This window comes from Neodiprion fabricii, chromosome 3 (assembly GCF_021155785.1).
Source record: "Neodiprion fabricii isolate iyNeoFabr1 chromosome 3, iyNeoFabr1.1, whole genome shotgun sequence".
Classification (NCBI taxonomy): Eukaryota; Metazoa; Arthropoda; class Insecta; order Hymenoptera; family Diprionidae; genus Neodiprion; species Neodiprion fabricii.
In genome coordinates this window covers 22517151-22539181 of record NC_060241.1, presented here as the reverse complement: position 1 = coordinate 22539181, position 22031 = coordinate 22517151, and the positions used below count along the sequence as shown (strand labels likewise).

General features: G+C 40.5%; 1 protein-coding gene across 2 annotated transcripts in view; it reads right to left on the bottom strand.

The window, feature by feature from the left end:
• The window catches only part of LOC124177680 (TWiK family of potassium channels protein 18-like), a 242542-nt gene that overhangs the window by 179813 nt on the left and 40698 nt on the right, over positions 1-22031 (bottom strand). For both annotated transcript variants that reach the window (XM_046560318.1, XM_046560316.1), the window contains exon 2: positions 17157-17196. The gene's annotated coding sequence lies outside the window, so the exon portion shown is untranslated. The remainder of the gene's footprint in view (positions 1-17156; positions 17197-22031) is intronic.

The following is a 22031-nucleotide window of genomic DNA, read 5'->3' as shown; positions in this document are numbered from 1 at the left end:
AGTTGGTCTGCAAGTCGATAAAAAGTTTATCTGTCACTTTTGCCTTTATTATTTATAGCCACCATTATCTTGATGCAATTATACAGATTTTGTTTGCGCCATTGCCGGACGAGAAAAATTCCTGTGAAACTACCAATATCGATACGTGTCTTCACACACTTGTATCGAAACCCAATCAATGTTATCAATACCCTGAATCTATGTTAACCTATTAACAGGAGGTGTGTTTTGCGACGTTGGAGAACCGATGTTCAAATTACTGTAACCGTAAAAACCCGTAGTTCGTGTTGTTTGACGTCGCGGGATCAGAAACTCACATTTCAGGTATGAAAAATTATGCCCACAATCAGTCCACTGTTCGCAAAGGTTCTTGGGTAATTTGAAATTCTCAGTACCGTACTAAGAATATTTGGGTCAACTTTGATACACTTGAACAATTTGTAGTAAATCCGAGATCTTTACATACGAATTTACTTTTAACATCACGCCTTTTTTGTGACGCAGAGTGCGACTAAACGGACTTAATAAACTGTACCTTTCCATTCAACATACTCAAAAAAAAAAAAAAAAAAAACCACCAAAATTAAACAGAGATTTGCCATTTTTTAATTTCCTACCTACAATATATCTCAAGGAACAAAACACTCGAAGTCAAATGTTCAAGTGCGCCCAAAATCAATGACATTTAAAACTGTCAGTTTATAGAAACATCGAGCATCTTAAAAATAATTTATGATCAGGTGGAACATTTTCGGTTCTACGAGCCTGTCACTGTTCGAATTTTGGGATAGGATTCTATGCCTTATCCAGATGAGCCGGGGAAAGTCCTGAATGCAAAGAATAACTAATTTCGGAGCCAAACTCTGCAGATCCGACCGGGAAGACCTGCCGGAACTTTAGGGTTTCTGATATAGCGCAATGGTAATGAAATATCACGCGTGAATAAGGCAGAGCGTGAATTGGGTGGGTGTTCGGCGGAAACGGACCCTGGCCAAGGGTCACTTCTCGGGGTTGTGCAAACTCACCCGGCCCCACCTACACAGGATTCCTAGATCGTTTATTTGACCGTCAATGATTGAGATCACTTATACCAGAAATAATTTTGCTTGTTACATTCACTAGAAAATTCTTAAACATCGGTTATCGCTACATTGATAATTCAAGGTTTAAATATCGTCGAATTTACAAGAAAATTATCTACAAGTAACCAGTTATCATATTGATCGTACTTTTCGATACTAAGTTGTTGAATCTGTTTGTTCAGTTTACTTACTGCATCTTTTTAATTAAGTAAGTCATTAACGTCAATTTAATGTCGCGAAGAAATGAAATTACAGCAATATATGTAGTTACAAATTTGAAAAACTGTAGTACTAGTAACGATTATCAAAGATAATATTTACTGGTACTGGATTTTATGGTTACGGCTGTACAAGTAATTTTCATTTTGTACCCATAACTGTATCTTTCCGTTATGGTAAAATACGAAAACAATTAAGTGCTCCGCAGTAACGGGAACTAGAAATTTCTCTGGTTGATACAAATGCAGCCATCCTTCTTCTTGTTATTGTTGCACGAGGTCTCACCCTGTTAATAAGAAATTATCCACCGCACTTAATTATTCTAGGCTGACCTTCCCCGATTAATATTTCGTCTGCAAGATTGCGTGTGGCGGTTGTGAATGACGCGAAATAGAACGCTTTGCGTTCTACCGTTTCATTTCTCTACGGATTTTCACGAAAAAATATGATATAGATCTGCGCAAAAGTCCTGGTGGCCTGTTTCCATAAATCTATCCCCGGACCATCTGCGGCAGCTTCGCTGTTTCATTTTCTCATCGGTTACGCGCAACCAACATTCCTTTGAATGTACTTACCGATTGTAATTCGCATGTCCCGTTTGTTCTCCTTCGCTAAATTGAACCGCGTTACCAATTAGCACGATTCACTTTCATCCGACGATGGTGAAAAATGGTTTATTTATTCGAGAGACGAAACAAAGGCGAGTTTCGCATGATATCTGAGAACCAAAGCAAACGGCGAAACAAATTCGTTGCAAAAATGTTACGCTGTTAATTAGAATTTGCAACGAAGCTTACGTATCCAGATATTTCACAAAACGAGATTCGATCCTTGCAGGATGTAATTTATTTTTTTTATTTCTCTCTCACGGTATTTCCAATTACATAAATTTCAAATAATTTTCAAACATCGAACCACGCCGATCGTCTCTGCGTTATTCCGTGTTTCCACACGTCGTCTCGATTCACCGAGTTGATAGAGGGGTGAAATCAACTCGGCCTTCGCACGAGAAGAAATGAACAAAATTACGCATTTATATGTATACGCAGCGGTGATCTGGAAAATGAATTATTTTCGTCTGGTGGTAATAAAGAATATTTTTTCCCTGCTCTATGACGACGAAAAATTTCACGTCACGGTTAAGCCGACCGGTGAGTTGTGATTTATGCAGTACGTGTTTACAGGGGACCGTATATCGTGCGGAGAGTATGGGCTCAGTTCATTTGACATTCAAATAGAACGTCACTGTAATATCGGTTCGCTGTGGCTTTTTCAAACTCGGTACAGAGTCGCCCCATTTTTCCACTGTTATTTTTACATAGGTTCATTCGAGCGTCGGTAGACCGCGGGTTTATTTTTTCGCAAACTTTATTACGACATGATTACGTTTTCGCGTCGACGACAAAGCAGCTCCGTTTTGTATCCGACAAAGAAAACATCGAGTCGCGTGAAATTTGCGGTCGAATTTAAGGTGTGCGGCACATTTTTAAGAAACTTCGTTGGGCGGGACGACAAAGCCACGTGCATGCGTATAATAATAACGGCTGTGGAAAGGAGAATTCTCGCGGCTAGTCGCCGAGACGCTTTTCGCCGGGAATTCAAAGGTATAAAAAGATCCTCTGGGTTTTCTTTATGACAACCAGGGCAGGAAAAGCACCGGTGTTTAATTTATAATGAGGCCCTCGCATGCAAGGGTTTTCAACCTTACGGAATTCATGGAATAATCTCAAGCTTTGAGGTAAATTGTTTTATCCAAGACGCTGCAGCACGTGCGTAAGCCACGAATTGTCACCGATCGCAAACATTTTGATTGGTAATGAAAATTGGTTCGAACTCTAAGCAAAATTTCATTTGATCACAGCTACCGAAAAATCTAGTAAAATGAGTGCGTCGTTACAATAACGGATTCAATATTGCCGGTATTTTCACGAAAAATTGCGATACGAGTAACTATTTGGTCAGCAGTTGTCAAAACAAAATTTACTAATTTTTTGGCAAGATTAAACATGTTTTTTTTTTTATGCAACTAAATTTTTTCAGGCAAATAAAACGTCGAAATAAAATTATCTGCGCACCAAAATCAAACTATCACAATAGTTACAAAACTTATTTACATTTTTATTACTCAAAATAACATTTTGGGTTACGGTAAGAAATTAAAAAAGTTATTATCGAGACTGTTATATAAGAATGATCGCAACAAGAAATTTCTCGCGGTGGGACTTGGCGCAGAATTATAGGAATTTTATTTCAAATGCTGGAATTTGAAGAACAGTTTGAGTTAGGCAAAAATGAAGCTCAACATCTGCGCGATAAGGGCTCCGCAAAGATATGCGGTTACGAAACCGTCGCAGCGTTTTCCAGTGAAAATATGACCGTGTGACACAGACGCGGGTCTCGTTTGTCCGACTTGGAATTTCTTATTGTGCGATGCTGTTTACATCCGATCCGTTCCACATACAGTGGCTGAAGAGCATCCAAAACCTTTGACTTTTGGTGCTACGGTTCAATTTTGCTTTGCTGTGGTCTAAATGGTCGTTTGTATCGTGTATCCCAAAAAAATTCCAGATAGTACGTCCCTTGGGTCGTGAACGGAAATGGATAGGAAACGGAAAGATATTTCATCGAAAGAGAGACTCTGTTACGAGATTTTCAACTGTAAATACGCACTCCGCCATCACTTTCAGTTTTCGGCACTCACACTTGGCATTTCCAATACTAGGAAATATGTAATTTGAATTCTACCAATCTTCGAATGGTTCCTAAACGTTTGAACATGTTCGAAATATTGCTGATTTCCAAGTGATTTTTAACTAATTCCTCAAGTAAACGGCCCCTCGATGCTGGTATTTGACCCTACGTTTGGTCGTTCGTATTTACATAACTAGCTGTCCATGCGCACGTTACACCAAATCTGATTCGGTCGGAGCTTTTAGTGTCTAAAACATAGAAAGAATGTTTTAACGGTCAGGATAGACAGAAAAATAGATTACGTAACACGGAGCACTGTACGTTTAATACATGCTCATACTGAAAGTTACGACTCGAAGAATACATGAATCCACGAATAGTGTTTAAGTAATTATTTGCCAAACTTATAGCTTGCATTGTGTAGGACAAAAGTTTCCAACCCATGTAATGATAAATGAATAAACAGAAATCGAAGGACTAACAGGGCTGAATGTGATACTTTGCTTGGCAATCGGTGAGTAAGTCGAGGTACATATGTGTATCTGAAAGCTGATGGGAACATTACCTACGACTGTACGATCTCTCGTTAATTTTAGATACCGTCTTCCAAACAGCACTCTCATCATCGGGTTAAATTTCACAACCATGCCAAACGACAGTCAGACAGTGAAACACATTCGTCACACGATGTACGTATCTGACTACGTTATCATCGATATCATACCAGAATGGTCATATTCTGTACATTCAACACGTTATTCTAAACTGATGCCAATGAGGCTAAACACTTCATTCAAACTGAAGTGCGAGGAAGCTGTTGAATTTTCCACACTCACACTTACGAATTGAAATACAACTTCAATGGTATAATTTACAACCTAAAATCATTCAAGCGGACAAAAATTTCACTTAGGTATAATTCGAGTAGTCTGTAACGTAAAATATCCTGTATCTGATGATTTCCTGTTTCCTTATTCTGTTCTGAACAATAAATACTTGAGTCGTGTTTATCGTCAATCGAAGATTCGATAATATTTAGTGATCGACTGTATTGAAACCTATGATTAACAACTGTTCTTAATAATCATTGCTAGCCATTTAGTCTGCCATCTGAGTATTATTACTGAAAATGGCGAGCGTAGTTATATGGCTATCAAAAGCCACCATTACCATAAATGGATAGGTTTAATGGGCTACAAATATCGAATGACCAACAGCAGTCGAGAAGTCACTTGTAAACAACGTTATCGTTGCCACGAGTATCCATTAACAGACGAATGGTCGAGGTTAATCGATAATGTTATACTGCAATTGACAAAATCAATTAGGTAATATAAAGTTATTATCAACACTAATCATTCACTCGCCGCTATTGATAATTACTAGCCACTTTAATAAATGGCACCGCTGTAATGAATTAATATCTATTCGTATACTGTTATGGAGAATTTTGACTAGTTGAATGTCAGTGGATGATGAGAATACGGCATGATAAATCCTGTGCAATTGAAATAGTAAAACATCGAATGCGAGGTTAAAAATTATTCTTCCCTCCTGATTGATTGCTGGATCCAATTCTGTATCAAGTCGTCAGAAGTTTTTCGTTCGACAAAAGTATTTTGTTGAATTAAGTAAGCATTTTGCTGGCCGCATTTGACTATAGCGTTTAGTTGAATGAAACGAAGACGACGCAAGTAATCCTTTTACTCCGTGTGGTGAGTTTTCGCCAATGAGCGAGAGGGAATAAGTGGTGCGAACGTGATTACCCATAGACTTTCCAAAATGTTACCAATCTATTTACGTTGTAGAAGGCAAGGAAGGTGCAATTTTTATTTCGAGACTATTGAAAGTGCACTTTTAATGACTAATCTTCCTTCTAAACCAGAAAATCGAAACGTTTTGTAAGACTTATGACTGTTTTATTTGGTATATCTTTTTGTCTCACGTTTAGATAATTTATTCATATAATTTAAAGACCGACACGCCCTTGCGGTTGATGCCAACTTTGCGCGGAGATGACATTGGACGCATGTGCTGCACTCAGCTGCCGTGCGATTCGCGTGAAACGTAAAATATAACACGTTCGATAGACGACGCCTGCAGCCGATTGATTGCCCAATAAAACGCCTTCCTCTTCAACGGTGCAGTACGTACAGAAGACATATTCTACAAACGAGAATTTCATGGATATGCTGGTAAACGATGGCACTTACATCGTTTACCAGCTAATATCAATCTCTCTTGACAAAACGTAGCGACTATTCAGGCGCTAAATTTACCCAAGGTGCTCAAATTCGCATGGTTAGCCGATGTAGCATCCGCTTTATCATGTTGTGTAGTTAAATTCTTTGCGAAATCAGGAAACCCGTGACATCCTGAAAAAGTAATTGACTGTATAGAGTGAGATTTGGGCATAACAATAAGAAACGGTGAAACTTGGCAGGTTAAGCTTTCAACTGCGTGCTACATGCGTAAAACATGCGTCAAATTTTCATGCAGATTGGTCAAACTCGGTATGGAAGTTACGTGGGTGATGTGAATTATCTTAGGTTGAGCAAGACTCAATAATTAATTGGTATGGCGATTTGGAAAAGCCAGGCCAATTCTTATAGTTGACCGATTGATGAGTGATGACTAGAGTCACCGTGATAACCTGATTTCAATTCGATTAACATTTCATCCCCCATTTCGAGTAAGTTACCCTGTCTAGCGGATGAAAATATTTCCGTGGTACGATTGAACCGACCAATAAATCTCAATTATTTTACGCATATGCGGTAATCGGTCACTCGGTGTGTTCAGTTTCACTGTTTCCTCTCGGTATGTTTTATGGAACATCGGCACACTAACGAAGGGTTATCTTCGAGGTTTTCACGGAGTACGAGGAATAGTTCACTGCAATATATGTGTAATACACCTCGAGCTGCACTTTGTCACCGCATAAGTGTCATTTCCACGAGACGGTATAATCTCGTATCTACCTGTATACTTTAAATATGAAGAAGAAAATGTGCAGCAAGAAGGTACAGCAAGGGTGCCCAGGGGCCGGGGGGATAGTTAAGACTTAACCCTTGACTGTAAGTTTATGAAGGGACGTTTAAAAGGGTGGGATGCTGGCTCGGCAAGGCAACGGGATGGAGGAAAGGAAGGGAGAGGCGTAAGCTTATGTAAGCCACCGGTGAAATTATGAGAGAGATAATGCTCGCGTACTAGAGATGTTTTCTACGAAGATATTCTTGGAATGCGGCTCGTATTTTGAACTAATTTCATGAGCGAGATAGCCTGCACAGCTCCCGCTGCGACAGGTTGAAATTCCTTATTTTTCTCCCTTTCTATCTCTCTCTCTCTCTCTCTCTCTCTCCCCCTCTTTCTTCAGTTTTATTTACGATGAAAAGAATTTTCCTCCGACTTCTCAGGAGGTTCAACGAACCGTTCTCGCCGTCTTGGCTTGTACCGCAGCGTGCGATCCTAGAGTTCAATTTAATTAATTTTTTGTCTCGATACTGGATATGTGATCACGAACGTGAGAGACTTAAGATGGTTGTGGAAAAAGCTCGATCCACTCATTGCTAAATTAATGACGATTCGCCAATTGGAAGCAGCTTAACGGGCTACGGTCATTCGGTTGACATCAAATTGAACGATCTGTTCTGCAGCAATACAGAAACCTTCACATGTGAAACGATGCCGCGAAACGTTGTAGATGGTCAAGAAAAAGGAGAGGAAAGAAAGAAGAACGACCGCCTCTTGATACGAGTTCCTTTAAAGTAACGAGACCAGCTGAACCGTGCGGAAAAGAAGGTCGAGCTGGAAATTTGATGGGTAAAAAAAGAGGTTCAACCGAGGTACGTGTGGGCGGGAGAGGAATCTGTCTTTCTCTCTCTCTCTCTCTCTCTCTCTCTCTCTCCCTCTCCCGTGACTCATATGACACTACGCACTACGCTATCCCCTGCGGTTCAGTCAAGTGAATAACCTCAAAACTCATTTTTTATAGATGTCCCATCTTGTCCGGGGATGGTGATGTAATATTTACATGCTCTCTGAGTGAGGGATAGGCTTGATACTTGATAAATATTCTCACCTACTAACGCCGGGGTCTTGTCGCATCCCTAAATTTGCCACCGTGTCAAACACCCGAATCCAATACCCTACTTTTTGTTGAAACAAGTGAGAACGGGATTGACCTGTCATTCCTTAAAAGTTTCCATCTACCGGAGACCTCATCCTGTGCTTGCGTTTCCAACTAACTCGGTACGTTTTTAGCCATGTTGGACAAATCAGCTAGCCGTAAAATATGACGTTGCCAACAAAACGTGCCACGTCATTACCGTGTCGGATTTCCCGCTTTACTACCCGCGAAATCTATCTGTCATTCGGTTTCGCATCTGCGATGGAAATCTCGACGCGTAATGACTTTCTTGCCTTGACGGCAAAATTCTATAACGTCGTCATTCCACTACACGATCTATTTCTAATCGATTAAAAGCCGGCTTACCCTGACGACCAATCTTAACGCGATTACTTGGACCACTTGTAGCTGCGTTATGGCCCCGATATAAATCACGCGACAGCCTCAATCGAAGTCTGTAGAACGTCCTCGATCGCAGGATTCGAAGATTGGGAATGGTGCTTGAAGCTTCTCCGTGTTGCATTGACGGGACGTCATACGCAGCTGGTGCTTGTGACGGAACTACCAACGATCGTATCCTTAGAATCTCGTCTACTTATTTCATACGTTTCTCCGTTCTCGGCACGGTGGTTCCAGATCCTGAAGAGTACCGAGCAATTTTTGAATATCCTTGAGAACGCTTTTATGGTGGAAATTAGCACGCCCCGTAATATATTTGGAAAAAGTGAAAAAGGGTCGTGTGAGTAGTGAAACATGTTTCCCGGAAACGAGAGATTTTTATTTTATTTTCGAAGCCACGTTTTTCACGGTTGAAAATACAACAGGCACTTTGCTTCGCGAGATCCTGCCTAAGAAGCACCCGTCACTCTGAAACTTGTAAAATCTCCCGCTTGAGCACAATGAGTACCTACGCCTGGAATCGGAATAAGCATTCAAATCCGCGGACTACGGGAAATATGAAATTCTATAAATATTCCCGGTTCTTATTTTTCAACTTCGTGGAAAAATTACGCGCGGGTTTGCATACAAGTAACGGTTATACGCTCACCTGGAGTCTCGACGACGTTGGTAGCAACTGATACAACACAATTGTAGAAAGAAATTGCTTTCGCTCCGACGTATATTTTCCACTCCTAGCTTACTCTAGTCTACATCCTCTCGACCTACAGATCCTCTCGAGAACGACTAGTTCCCAATATCCTTGCACAAGTGACTTTTGAATCGCAGGACTGTCGCCGATGGTAGCTTTTGAAGAGAGTAAAGTGACGGGAAGTTGAACCCCGCGTCTGTCTGCTGCAAGCATACTTCTTACCGCGAGCTTTCCGCGCGATGACTTTTGACGAGATTCACTTGTATCCATGCGCTTCGCACGTCGAGTGTAAGTCGAGGAAAAATCTCAGACGGCGAACCGAAGATCACGGGAAATCGTAATAAACGTGGTTGGAAATCAACGATTAAAAGGGAGCAACGACCTTCCCGAATCCTGAAAACGGATGAACCACGGTGTGCCTGGAAATTAAGGTGAAGGTTCAAACGTCGGTGATCGAAGCGAAAGCTAGATGAGAAGGTTTGTTCACCTGGTGAAATGGAGGAAAGGCCAGCCCCGCCTACATTCTTTTGACGTGGGTTCCAACGCTGACATCGATTGGCTTTAATGCTCCTTCAGAAGTGATTATTTCAAATTTTCGTACGCCGCTGCGCAAACATTGACCGTAATACGTAACGCCACGCCATTGATTTGCAAACATAAAAGCCGGTGACGTTATTCCGCGTCGTTCTGCATCGAAGCGCGGTAATTTCGAGTTCTCTTTTCGTCTGTCGATTCGGTTATTGATTGTCACTGACACGAGAGAAAAAAAAACAATATTCCAGAGTGGAACTCATACTTGGGGGGAAAACGCACGTGCAGTAGGGAGTTTTTAAATTTTAAATCATCACTCCGTGTCCATGTCACTTTTGTCCCTTCAAGGGAACATTCGAAGGGGTATTGTATGGATTGGTATTGATACGCCGGCGCACATCATATTTTTGCGAACTAGCAAATACTGCTCCTGCGAAATCCTCTTATGTTCACGGGGATGCAGATGGGTTTAACTTTGACAAATAATGATTCACCGAGCACCGTAATATCTCTTTTAATTACAGCTTGCCGATCGACGGGAACTAACACTGGCTGCGATTGAAATGTGCCAGTGGCATTTTTACAACTAAACGACTCGATTCTTGTTCTATTAAAAGTCAATAATTATAGTCTGATCTCAATGTCAGGGTTGCTGAATACTCTGAAAAAAAAATCCTATGTAATATGAACACAATACAAAGATTTCGTCTTCTTACGAAAGTGCAACGCCAATTCCGTATAAAACAAGTTCGAATCAAAATATCACCTGCTTGTACATCTAACTGAGGCTTATTTTTTCAGAGAACTATAAACTCTGACGCTGTAGTAATGAGGTTTCATTCGCACATCACTACTTTCCTCTCTCGCGATGCTGAAAAACTTGACACTTTTGGAACCGAATATCTACCCTTATTTGAAACTCACTTCAAGCTTGCGTGACACGAAGCTCTAGTATCTTGTAAAATACGAGAAGTTTTATTTAATTTTTCACCAAAAATTTACCGAACGAGGCATTGCAATGCCGGCAGAGTTTAGAAAGGAACGTCCTGGGAGAGATAGGAGACGCCTTGATTTCAGAGAGAAGAGAAAATTCTCCATTTATCGGGAGAATGATAAATCGATTGACTGGTTGGATGAATCGGTTCTATAAAAGCTTTTTTCAATGAGCTTCTGAGAGCCTCTTTCACACATTCATGGCCAATGCCAGAGAGGCATTAATTTTGACTGAAAATCGAGGTCACGTGAGCAGACGATAAATTTCAGAACTGGGACTCGGTGGCTTCCTATCATTGGAATAGATACACGGCGCCAATGCAGAACTCGCGATTCAAGGAGCATCCAAGCCACGATTAACCGGCGTATTGTAATTAATGGGACAAGACCAAGTTGCGTTTTTATCAATTATCTAATTCCGAAACACATTCTAACGCGGAAAAACGTGGCACGTTTCACTTAAAGCTCCGCACAACGGCCTCCTTCTTCAAAAGTGAATGCAAAACCCACATGAATATTCAATTAATGTAATCCAACGGTGACGCTTGAGCTGGCTGATATTAGCTCGGTGCCTATGCGGCGAGGGTTGCAACAACAGTTCGTAATTTCTGAGCAAGGTTATCGGCATGTTATCTCTTTAGCAGCTACGGGTGACTCAGATCGACGAGCTTGCACACTCCCCGCAGGTTGTACACGGCGAAAATAATTTGAGCAGTAATTAAAACGGTTCGTATCGACAACATTGCGGATAACCGTACGATACTCCCAATCAACTGTGGCTAATTGTAAGCCGGCCAATCAAGCTCGGAGTGAAATTTCATCCAGCGCACTACGAGCTTCCGTTAAAATTCCGATAATATTGGCTCATTTTAGTTAGAATAGTTGGATTTCAATGCGCACGACGGAGATGAGCGATATGCGGCGTAAGAGTCAATTTCTAACGGCAGTGTATCCGGCGAAATTCCCTAACTGTGAGAAAATTTCATCGTCGTTCTCGCAAAAGCTTTGTGGGAGGGTTGTCAACGAAAGTTCTCCCGCCCCCCGGTGCTTATTTTCACACCCGAAGTACCAGGAAAGCATAAAGGATAAAAGATAAAGGCTAAAGGATAAAGAGCGAGAGATAAAGGGCAAGGGATAAGGGGTTGAGAAGGTAAAGTGTAAAGTATAAATTTGCGGAGGGTTAAAGGTAGCTGGGAATGAATTCTGGCAAAGTTGAAGGCCACGTTGAAGGGCTGAGTACGAAATGAAACAGGCGGAAAAAATCAGCTGTCTTGAAAGGATCAGTCCCGAAACTTCCCACCCCGTTACCTTTATTTGGAAAAAGTAACAATTTTAGGCAAAAAAAAAAAGAAAAAAAAAACAACTCAGACGCAATTTTTCCAATTTGAATGTACCAAATTTACCATCCAAATTCGTTTTGCACTTACAGCTGTTGACAGGAATAAAAAATTACACCTTCGAATAAGCTAGTATGGATTTCCTGTACGAAACGTTTCGAGACGGAACTTTTTACCGAGGGTGAAAGTGTTTCGTCTAAAGGACGTTTCGCCACATCTGCAACAGTTGATTCAATCAGCATCGGTTTAACGGCAGCCTCCGAAAGTAGCTGAACCCCTACGGGAATCGGAACCCGTTCCCGATTCGGTGCTCGTTCCTGCTCCTCGGAGTTCCTTGCACTACACGCCATTCATCCCCGTATATTCTATTTCAATTTTCAACCGTTCCGTTCGCAAGCGACTCGATAAAGCTGCTGCTCCTCTCCCGTATTGGGTTATGAGGAGACATTCACGGTTTTGTACGCTTTTAGATCCCATTCCAGGGGCGTATCTATAGATATACATATACATTCACGTGTTCGGAAACGTGAAAATAAATAAAAGAAAATTGAAATGGAAAATCGCGCGAAGTGTTGGCGAAAAATTTCATCTTTCGAATTTTTCCCTACAACCGATGTTTCGACGAAAACGGAACATGTTTGCTTGAAATATTTGAAACTCGATGTGTTCATACTGCTGAGTGACGTACGAAATATGAAATGAAAAAAATCTTCAAAAATGTTCTGTTGTTTCAATGTTTATACGCAAAAAAGAAATTTTTAAATGCAGGGTTCGTACGTTTTTTAGAATCTGAAATTCCCTGACTTTTTCAGGTATTTTAGCCTGAAGGTAGCATTTTTCTAGTAAAGTAGTAACCTTTTAAAAAATACGTTGCTGTTTAATGACAATTTTTTCACGCTCTGATACTAATATCTTCAATATTGCCTAGTAACCATCTTACTGTCTAATCATCAATTACAAACAACAGCCTGCGATTTTCTACAAGAAAAAAACGAAAGAAGGTTTGGTATTGAGTAATATATATGTATAGAATTTGTGAAATGGTGCGACGAAACAAAATTTCAAGTGTAATTTCTCAAGATCAATAGAACTCTGTACAATAACGAGTTTATTTCTTCGACAGATTAAGAATTCCAGTCTTATTTTCGATACTTCCCAACTTTTCCATGCTGTAGTAAATTCCCTGAGTTTTCTAGGTTTTCCAGGTTTTCCCTGAAATGCAAATGCAGTACGGAGTTTTAGAGGGTCTTTAGCATGTTCTGGATTTATTTTTACGGTACCAGCGTTAGTGGCTAATTAAAATAGAATGTTATCATATCCGCATAATGTGCTTTCCTACTTTTCACTTTCCCAAAGACATTTAAGAGAAATTGGGGAGGGTTAACAACAGTTGCGAATGACGGATCCCGGAAAGGGTCGGTAACAAAAAAAGGCTGAGCGAACTGCCGTTTGCGTTAGTCGAGAGCGTTGAGGAGCCAGCGGAAACTGTAACAGGGTAGACGGCGGAGAATGAGCAAATTTCGTTGACCCTCGCCGTACCTTCCCGAAGTAAAAAGGGACGTGGAATTTTAAATGATGAAACTCCATTACACCGACACGCTTTAATTTTGCATTGCTGTTCCTAGGGCGAGCTCTGCAGGCATGTTTCACGAGGTGCGTGCGGGCTCTTTTATGCCCAGCACTATTTCTCAACTGCCACAAAAAAGACTTTTGCACTCAAAATTTGTTTCCGGAAACAAACAATTCGCTGAACCAGAAAATTTAACTCTTGATATATACACCCCGAAAGAATTTTTTTGCAACAGCTAGACTTTCGTAAGTAAACATTTACTGCTGGGGTGAAGATTTTTGCTTTCTCTTTAGTAACGTAAAAATTTTTCGATTCGGCGAAATATTTTCACCGTGTCGGAAACGATTTTTGATACCGTAGTTTGAGAAATATTTCCATCAGCCTGAAACATCGAAACGATTATCAACAACTTTCCGAAGAATATTATTTGAAAAAAGTGATCAAATTTTGTTAAGCGGTATTCTTAATTCAGTAAACGAGATGATATTCTTGACAATTTTTACCGCCCTCCAACTTTTCTCCGGATTCAAGACGTTCGCGTTTCAATCCACCACTATTAATTGGATTAAAACAGCTTGTCGAAAAGTTCAACGAATTCCTTTCTGTACCCTGTGGTATTATACATCGTTCAAAGTTTTGAAGTATAAGTTTTAATCGTTGGAGAAGAAAGTGAATGAATTCCAACAAAAAATTACAAAGTTGAGGTAACGAATGCACAAAATTCTTCAGGAAACTGGCACAAGTCAGTCGTGAGTTTTGCCACATAAGAAGAATAGAGAATTACGTTTTATACAATACCAAAAGTACACAGCACACAAAAGTAAGTTTAATCAACCCAAAGAGTGTATAATTAATTTAATTTTCCGGTCTGTGGATAATTGTATTCAATAACAATAACGTATTTCTTTTTCAATCGTAAGTTCGAGTCCTTTTAAATAATCAGGCAGAAATAATTTGTTGACTTAATCAGATATGCTGATCAAATATAACATTTTTTTTTCTATGGTAAAAAACGTCATGCGATTCAACGAAATAGTTAAACTTGTAAAAAATTTAACACTAAAATTATCTGATCCAGCGAATCATTTTTTCCGAGCATATTAAAAATCCAGCTTTAGTTGCCTATCTGCTCGAGTTGATTGCCGAATTTTACAAAAAGCTCAGAGCTCGTTCAGTTTTCAAATTTCTTTCGATCTGGTTTGCTTCAGTTACGTTTTGCAGGCCTTTGCTTCACGATCCTTGATTCACAACCCTGATACTCTACGTTCCAGTGCAAAATCCAGAATCTTCTCGAGGTTTACGTTACTTGCGGTAAAGCAAATCCCGGGTCAAGTCGGTTAATTTCGAAGGTAAAACAATGCTGTTGATACAAACGTCAGATTTGTCCGATACAATTGTAGTTTGAGCGGAGTTCACATTATCCATCCCTGTACTAATATCATTATCCCTTTAGCCCCCAGAGTCCTTTGTCCCTCCACAATCCGTTCTCGGGTTTCATTCCCGATTCCTCGTCTGAGAGCGGGGTTTAAGTTCCCCATTTAAAAAGTTATGAAAGCGCTTAAATTTTAATCATTTGGCGACGAAACTTGAAGTAAAGAAATCAAACTAATACGATACAACAAAGTTCCGAATCTTCGGAAACCCGACGGCTCCAAGTTCCGAGATGCAAGATTCCGAAAAATAGAGTTTCGATAAAATTAAATTCCACGAGTCAAAATATATCCACACAGCGTAGTTTACTCCACGAGTGGGTGTAAGAAATAAAAAAAAAAACTGAAAATCAGAATGATCAAAATTCCGAACGTAAAATATCGAAAATCCAAAACAACGAAAGCTCAAAGTGATGAATTTTCACCAAGCTAGAAATTCACGGAACTGAAAATCTTCGATCATTCAAAATTTAGATGCGTCAGATTTTTAGGTTTCCTCATTTTCGCACTGTCGGAACTTTAACTTGTCGGAGTTATACCCTTCCGGCACTTTGTCCTTACGGAACTTTGCCCTTTCGGAAGTTTGAGCGTCGGATTTCGGTCCATTCGAAACTTTGATGTTTCGTCAAAGTTTGATTTCTTTACCTCAAGTTTCGCCAGCAAATATTCGGAATTTGGCGCTTTCGGAACTTTTCAAATTCGGAATTTCAACCCCACCCCCTCGTCTGCGGATTCCTAGAATTTCAGGAACACATCGACACACACGAGTTCGTTCCCTCCGGTATCCGAGTATCGGGGGTCGGCAGGTAGGCAGAAGATCGGGTAGAACCGAACGGTCGGTTCATCGATTGGTGATCTCCGAAAGGCGGCCGGAAATTGTAACAATCGCGACCCCTTTCAGCCCGCAGGAAGTCATATAGTCATACATTTTGGGGGCTTGAATTATTCCGTCGACTGGAAGAGCCCGCCGCGTTGCAGGCCAACGGTGAATAACGCGGCTGCAGAAGCCGGATCGAAAAATGGTGGAGGAGATTTTTGCTGACGAATGGGGCGAACTTTCATACTTTTCGATACCGTTCTGACTGCCAATTCAGACGCGGCTCACACACGCGCTCGATGAATACGTGACTTCGAGTCATTGGCAGAGCTCCAGTGCAGTTTTATCGAGCGGATATAACGCGGCGAAACGGCCGATGGTGTAACGTTCGTTGTTTCGGATATAATCAGCCGGAAATTAGCGCAATAAAGGTGGATTTGCAGATTCCATATCACGCGAGGAAACCGACCAAATATACGTACCCACGCCCGTGGACAAACGTTGGGGGCTAAACTCCGATGAGGTAGAACCGTAGACTACCGAAGGTTTAGATTGAGCCCGCTAGCTTTTCGAATTATTGACCCAATACCGGGCCGCACGTCCATCCTCGTGCTTAACCCGCGCATCCATACCCTTCGTTCGGGATTTAATAGATTTAGGGTATTCGGAGGCAGTGTCATGTTTATTTACCAAGTAGGATCTACGGCGCATGACGTGAAACCAGCAACCGCTTTGATTGACGAAAAGTTACAGTTGAGAACCGTCATGAAGAACGGAAGAAACGATTTGTGGTGCATTCGAATCATCGTTTGGCTGTATAAGCGATTGGGGTTGTACTATTGGCTGTTTCAATGGTCGTAATCTTGAGAAAAACATTCGAAATGTTCACTATGACAGGCGTTCACGTATAACTGGTGGTGTTATCATTGATAAACATAATTGAATAGTGCTTTTCCGAAGGCACCGACTATGGTGAACAAAAGTTTCTCCTTCCAAATTATGGAATTGACCTGTGCTCGTGTTCGGTTGAAAATATCAAGTTTTTGATGAGGGAGGTCATTAAACCGTGAAAGAAGTCCTGGGACATAGCTGTGAAGTCACTTAAAGTCACTTGAATTTGCGTGAAGTCTTTTGAAGGCAGGCGTACGCCAAAGTTCAGCAATATTTACTCCCGCAGTAGTCAACAAAGACGACAACAATCAAAATATGGGTAAGGATTTGTAGATGAATAAAATTGAAATGTTAAAAGACAATAAGAAGGACTTACGTATCTCACGTTTCTCGTTCACGGCCCGGAGATTGAAAATCTGAAAAAAGGTGAAAAATTTTCTTGTTAAAAAAACACTCAGAATCAGTGAAGTGAGAGCAATATTCGTGAATCCGTGTTGAATTCCGTATTCTCGACCGGCGTGCACCCGTAGAGTTGAATCGCCTTGGGGCGTGATAAATACTTATTCCTAATCCAGAGTGAAAAAAAATATGATCACCGGATCTGCGAAGGTGCGAGAATAGCGAAATAGTATATTGTGTAAAAAGAAGGCAAACTCGGTCTTTTCAGGCTGAGCGGAAGTTCGCAATATGAGTCGTGGGTGAACACGCGTACGAGATGAAGGTGAATGTTGCAAATCCGCGAGGCGAAAAGACCGCTGCCTCCTTTTTGCACACGATTTTTTATACGACAAGAGTACGTTACGCGTTTTTTCACGGAGCACAAAATTGAGGTTAGGGTCGTGTAACGTCACATTTGTTAGCGACAGCGCATGCGCGCAGTACTAAAAAGACTACTTTTCACTCCTAGGACTTGAAAGTGGTATTTTCAGTACTCCGCGCATGCGCATTCGCAGACTCACTCGAACTTCATAGAAAACACGAATGGCGAAACGTATAAAGCTTTCTCCTGTATATAAATTTATTTTTTCTCTATTCCATTTATCCCATGCGACGATTTATAGGTTCCTTGCAATTAAGGGAAAAAACTTGATCGAGCAGCTTATATCGGGGCTTGTTGTAAGCCGCATCCGATTCTCGTCGTACGTATTATACCTGAGACTCATTTCTTATCTCAATTAATCCATCCGTGAGATGTACAAGGTGGTATAATAAATGTGCGAAAAACGTACAAGTGGATCCCTAAAATCTTCACGGTGTAACCAGAATTCCGAGTTACTCTTTCAGCGCAGACCCGTGAGGAAAATACAATGCTGAGAAGAGGCGTGTCCAAATTACTCTCAATTACGACTCCACTCGGGAATGTCTAACAATTTTATGCGGCGAAAACAACTTAAACAAAATGTGGAAAGATCAATTATCGTCGAGCGGTTCCGGGCTTTTCAAGCATTAATTTCTTCCACAATTTCTGAAATCTTTGACTCAAGAACCGATTCTTCAACTCCGATCGCCCTTTCAATGTCGCTTGTAAATTGAATCGTGAATACCAAATGAATTGCATTCCAAGTCAACTGTTCGATTCCTTCGGCATTGTTCCTTTGAGACGAACTGCAATTAATATAGAATAAAATTGAATAAAAAAAATATGAGAGGCTAGAATATGAATGACTCGATCAATATAAAATGAATTTATCTGAAATAAATCCTGATCATAATGTTTTCAGGGGATTATACACTGTCTAGTTTTAGATGTAATGTGCAAAAACGCATTGACCCGACAGATCCATTGATTCTCATCAAATATTTTCATCCAGCTGTATTATAATTTCAGAAATCAAGTGACATAGAATATATTCTCAAACAAAAAGATCTGTCGGGTAAACGATATTACTGAGATAAAATTAAGAAAGCGTTTCATGAACGTTACTCCGCAGAAAAAAAGTGCTGGTATTTATACTCGCTGTTAGCAGAATTGAGTCGGTTTGAATACCGGTTTGAATTCCCCTGTACTCCGTTAAAAATGTTTTATACAACTCTAAGGGTAAAAAACTTTCTACGTACGTGAATACTGGGTAGCATTGAGGATTTTGTCGAGCCAAAGGGCATGTAATTTTCATGACGGAAATATTCGTTTTACATAACACAAGTTTGGCTTACGTGTCTTTTTTTGGCCGCGTTCCCTGCGTAAAGTAACCGTTTTTGCGAGAGTACAAAAAACAAGTATTTTTACGTCCTAGGATTAAAAAGTACTCTTCTTTGTACTTGGATAGAAAAAAAAAATTGCAAATTAACATTTATTTTTGTAACATAAGTATCGTGGGTACCATGGAGGTAAAAAAGGTTTTTTTCACTACGCAGATTTGCAATATCCACATAAGTGAAAAGATCTATATTTCTTGTATACCGTGAGTCGAATCATATCAAAGGTCAGCGAATGTACTCGCCGCGTGATGACATAAATAACCATCGATTCAAATTACAGCTACAGTAATTTTGGCTGTCGGAATATCGTAACGCTGAAGTTGCAAATACAATAATAAAATTCACCTCAAGGAAACAAAATAAAAAACAACAATTTTCTCTCGTTTGGGACTTGCATGTTAATTCTACTTTCAAAATTACTTCTGCTTGGATTTTTTTCATTTCATTTTTTTTTTTGTTCGTTCATTTTTATCTTGATGAAAATTGCGGGTGATTGTTCGCCGCGAATTCGACATTCAATTATAATAACCAACAGACTGTATCAAACTTTTAAATACGAACTAGTGATCTCGATGTGGACGAAAATCACCCATTGATCCGTTTATCGCTTGGCACGTTGTTCGAATACTGCTGGCAATTTTTCCACCGAATATTGTCGATAACGCTGAATCACTGGCGATGGACGATGTGCACTGAATTGTTTTTTTGTTATTCTCTCTTCCTTCCGGTTTGTTTCAGTTTTCAGTTTTCATTTTTTTCACCAATGCAGGATGTTATTCGCTATGCAGCGTATTGGAATTTAAAACGAGTTGCGACACCGTTGTGTGGCGCATTTCGTTATTTTCGCCCGTGTTAAACGTGTTGTTAAACCTGCAGCGGCGTGGAAAGATCCGGTTGAAAAAAAAAGTGCAATAAAAATTTCAATCAGAAAAAGAGGTCACGTAATAGGACGGGCAGATTTCGATTGCAAATTTTCAACACACTCTTGGGCTAAAATAGGAGAAGTTTTATTTTTGTGAAAATCTTCTCAAAACATTTCCTAGTGATTATCCAAGGAAGCATCACTGAATGAATGAATTTTATTTCAGGTCAAAATAAGGATGCTTAACGCTTGAACACGAGTCTCCTTATATTCGTGTGTGACTGCGTTGAATTTTTTTTTTTTTGTCTCAATCAGCCAGTCCTAGTAAGCGACGAAATATTTACGAACGGAAATTTATTATCGAAAACAGCTCGTCATCTCTCTGCACGACGGGTAGAATATGGAATTACAAGCATTCAAGTGACGGGCATCGGACGATCAACGTTTACACAAAAAATGTTACGTAGGTTCGGAGGGATTATAGTACGGGACAGCATAAAGCGAACGTCAAATATCGATACCAGTATCAATCGACGTCACTGCCCAAAAAGGACTGCCCGTCACGGTAATAACTTTTCCCCGTGGCCGTTGAGGTCAGGGATAATGGAACGGAGCGAGCCCTTCTGACATTCCTTCGCATGTTTGGGAACGATCCCTGCCCCGCGTTCATCGGCTGTCGAGACTTGATGACTTTTTTCGTCGAGAATCTGTCCGGATTTTGGGCGGCTTTGCGATCTGTTGTACCGGAATGAACAGGCGTGGGAAGTTTCGCGAAGCGGGCGGCCACCCTGTCGGCTCTTTCCAGGTCATCCCCCGACGGCAGGAAGTAGTGGCCGCGAAATCTCTCGAGAATCCCGTACTCGACGCCTCGTTTCAGTGCAGCTTTCACCTGATCATTTGTCAATTATTCAACCGTCGTAGGATTCGTTAAGGATGGACACCGGTGAAATTTCGACGTTGTTTGTAAAATAACTAAAAAAGATGCGATCGAATACTCCTTCTAAAAAAATTTAACTTATGGTAGTATGTTTAATGTAAATATTTTTTCAAATACCCACGATTATGAACAAAAAATGTTATTTTCCGACCAAAAAATTGTTAAAATAATTTTACATAAAACTCTTGGGACTGAAAATCTAGCCACTAGCTCGAATTGATAGACAAGTTTTAAATATTGTGTCAAAATTTCGAGTCAATCGGATAAAAATTAACCAAGGAATCTACGCCACCGGTTTGAGAACGTGGTCGTTCGCTACTTATGTCTGCCATGCCGTCGTCTTGTTATTAATTTCAGTGAAAAAAAAATCTAAAATATTCTTCAAACTATAAATAACAAAGCCTTCAAACTCAAACTGCTTTAAGTGTTTTCATTTTATTTGAAAAGAAATCCTAAAATTAGGTATGATTTTACACCATCCAAATTGTACCTCCACCCCTCACTCATGTACTTGTGATAGAAAATTTTCAGCGCATCGCTTCCAAAAATTCCTTGCGCATACACTTTCATCGCAGAAGATTGAGATTTTTTTCGGAACACATACTACCATAATCTAGATTTTGCTGGAGGGAATTTCTATTCACATCTTTTCCAGTAATTTCAAAAACAAAAAACTCGATATCATCAAAATTTCACCGGAGTCCCTCCCTCGGTTAATTTCATTCACCGGGCTTTTCGCCACTCGAGACAAGAAGAGCCGACGGTCTCACACGCCGAGTCGCATACTTTCAAATGCAATATTGACCCTCAAAGCGCTTGGGAAACATAATAATTTCTGTTACTTTTGAGCTCCCCTAGGCTGCGTGCCGATCGTTTCGATTCACGGCCCCAGAAGCGTCGATATTAAGCCCGTGACCGATCGGTTCTACGATATTATAAGAAACGAAATTTATCGAGTGGATGAAAAGCGGTGAATGAAAAAAAAAATCACCTTCGCGACACGAAAACTGAGCGAACAGGAATTCTTACTTGAGGTTTTATGCGACCCTGGGGTAAATCCGAGGCGAGTGTTATGTAGTCAACGATTTTACCAGAAGTCGAGCCTCTCGTCTCCCGGAGATTTTGAATCGCTGCGATGACGAGTGCCGCGATTTTGATCGGCCTCGTTGGCTTCGCTTTCTTTGGATTTGTCTTTTGCCTCGTCATTTTTCTTCCTGTCTAACCAGATCGATCAGGTTCCAGTGTCGATCATC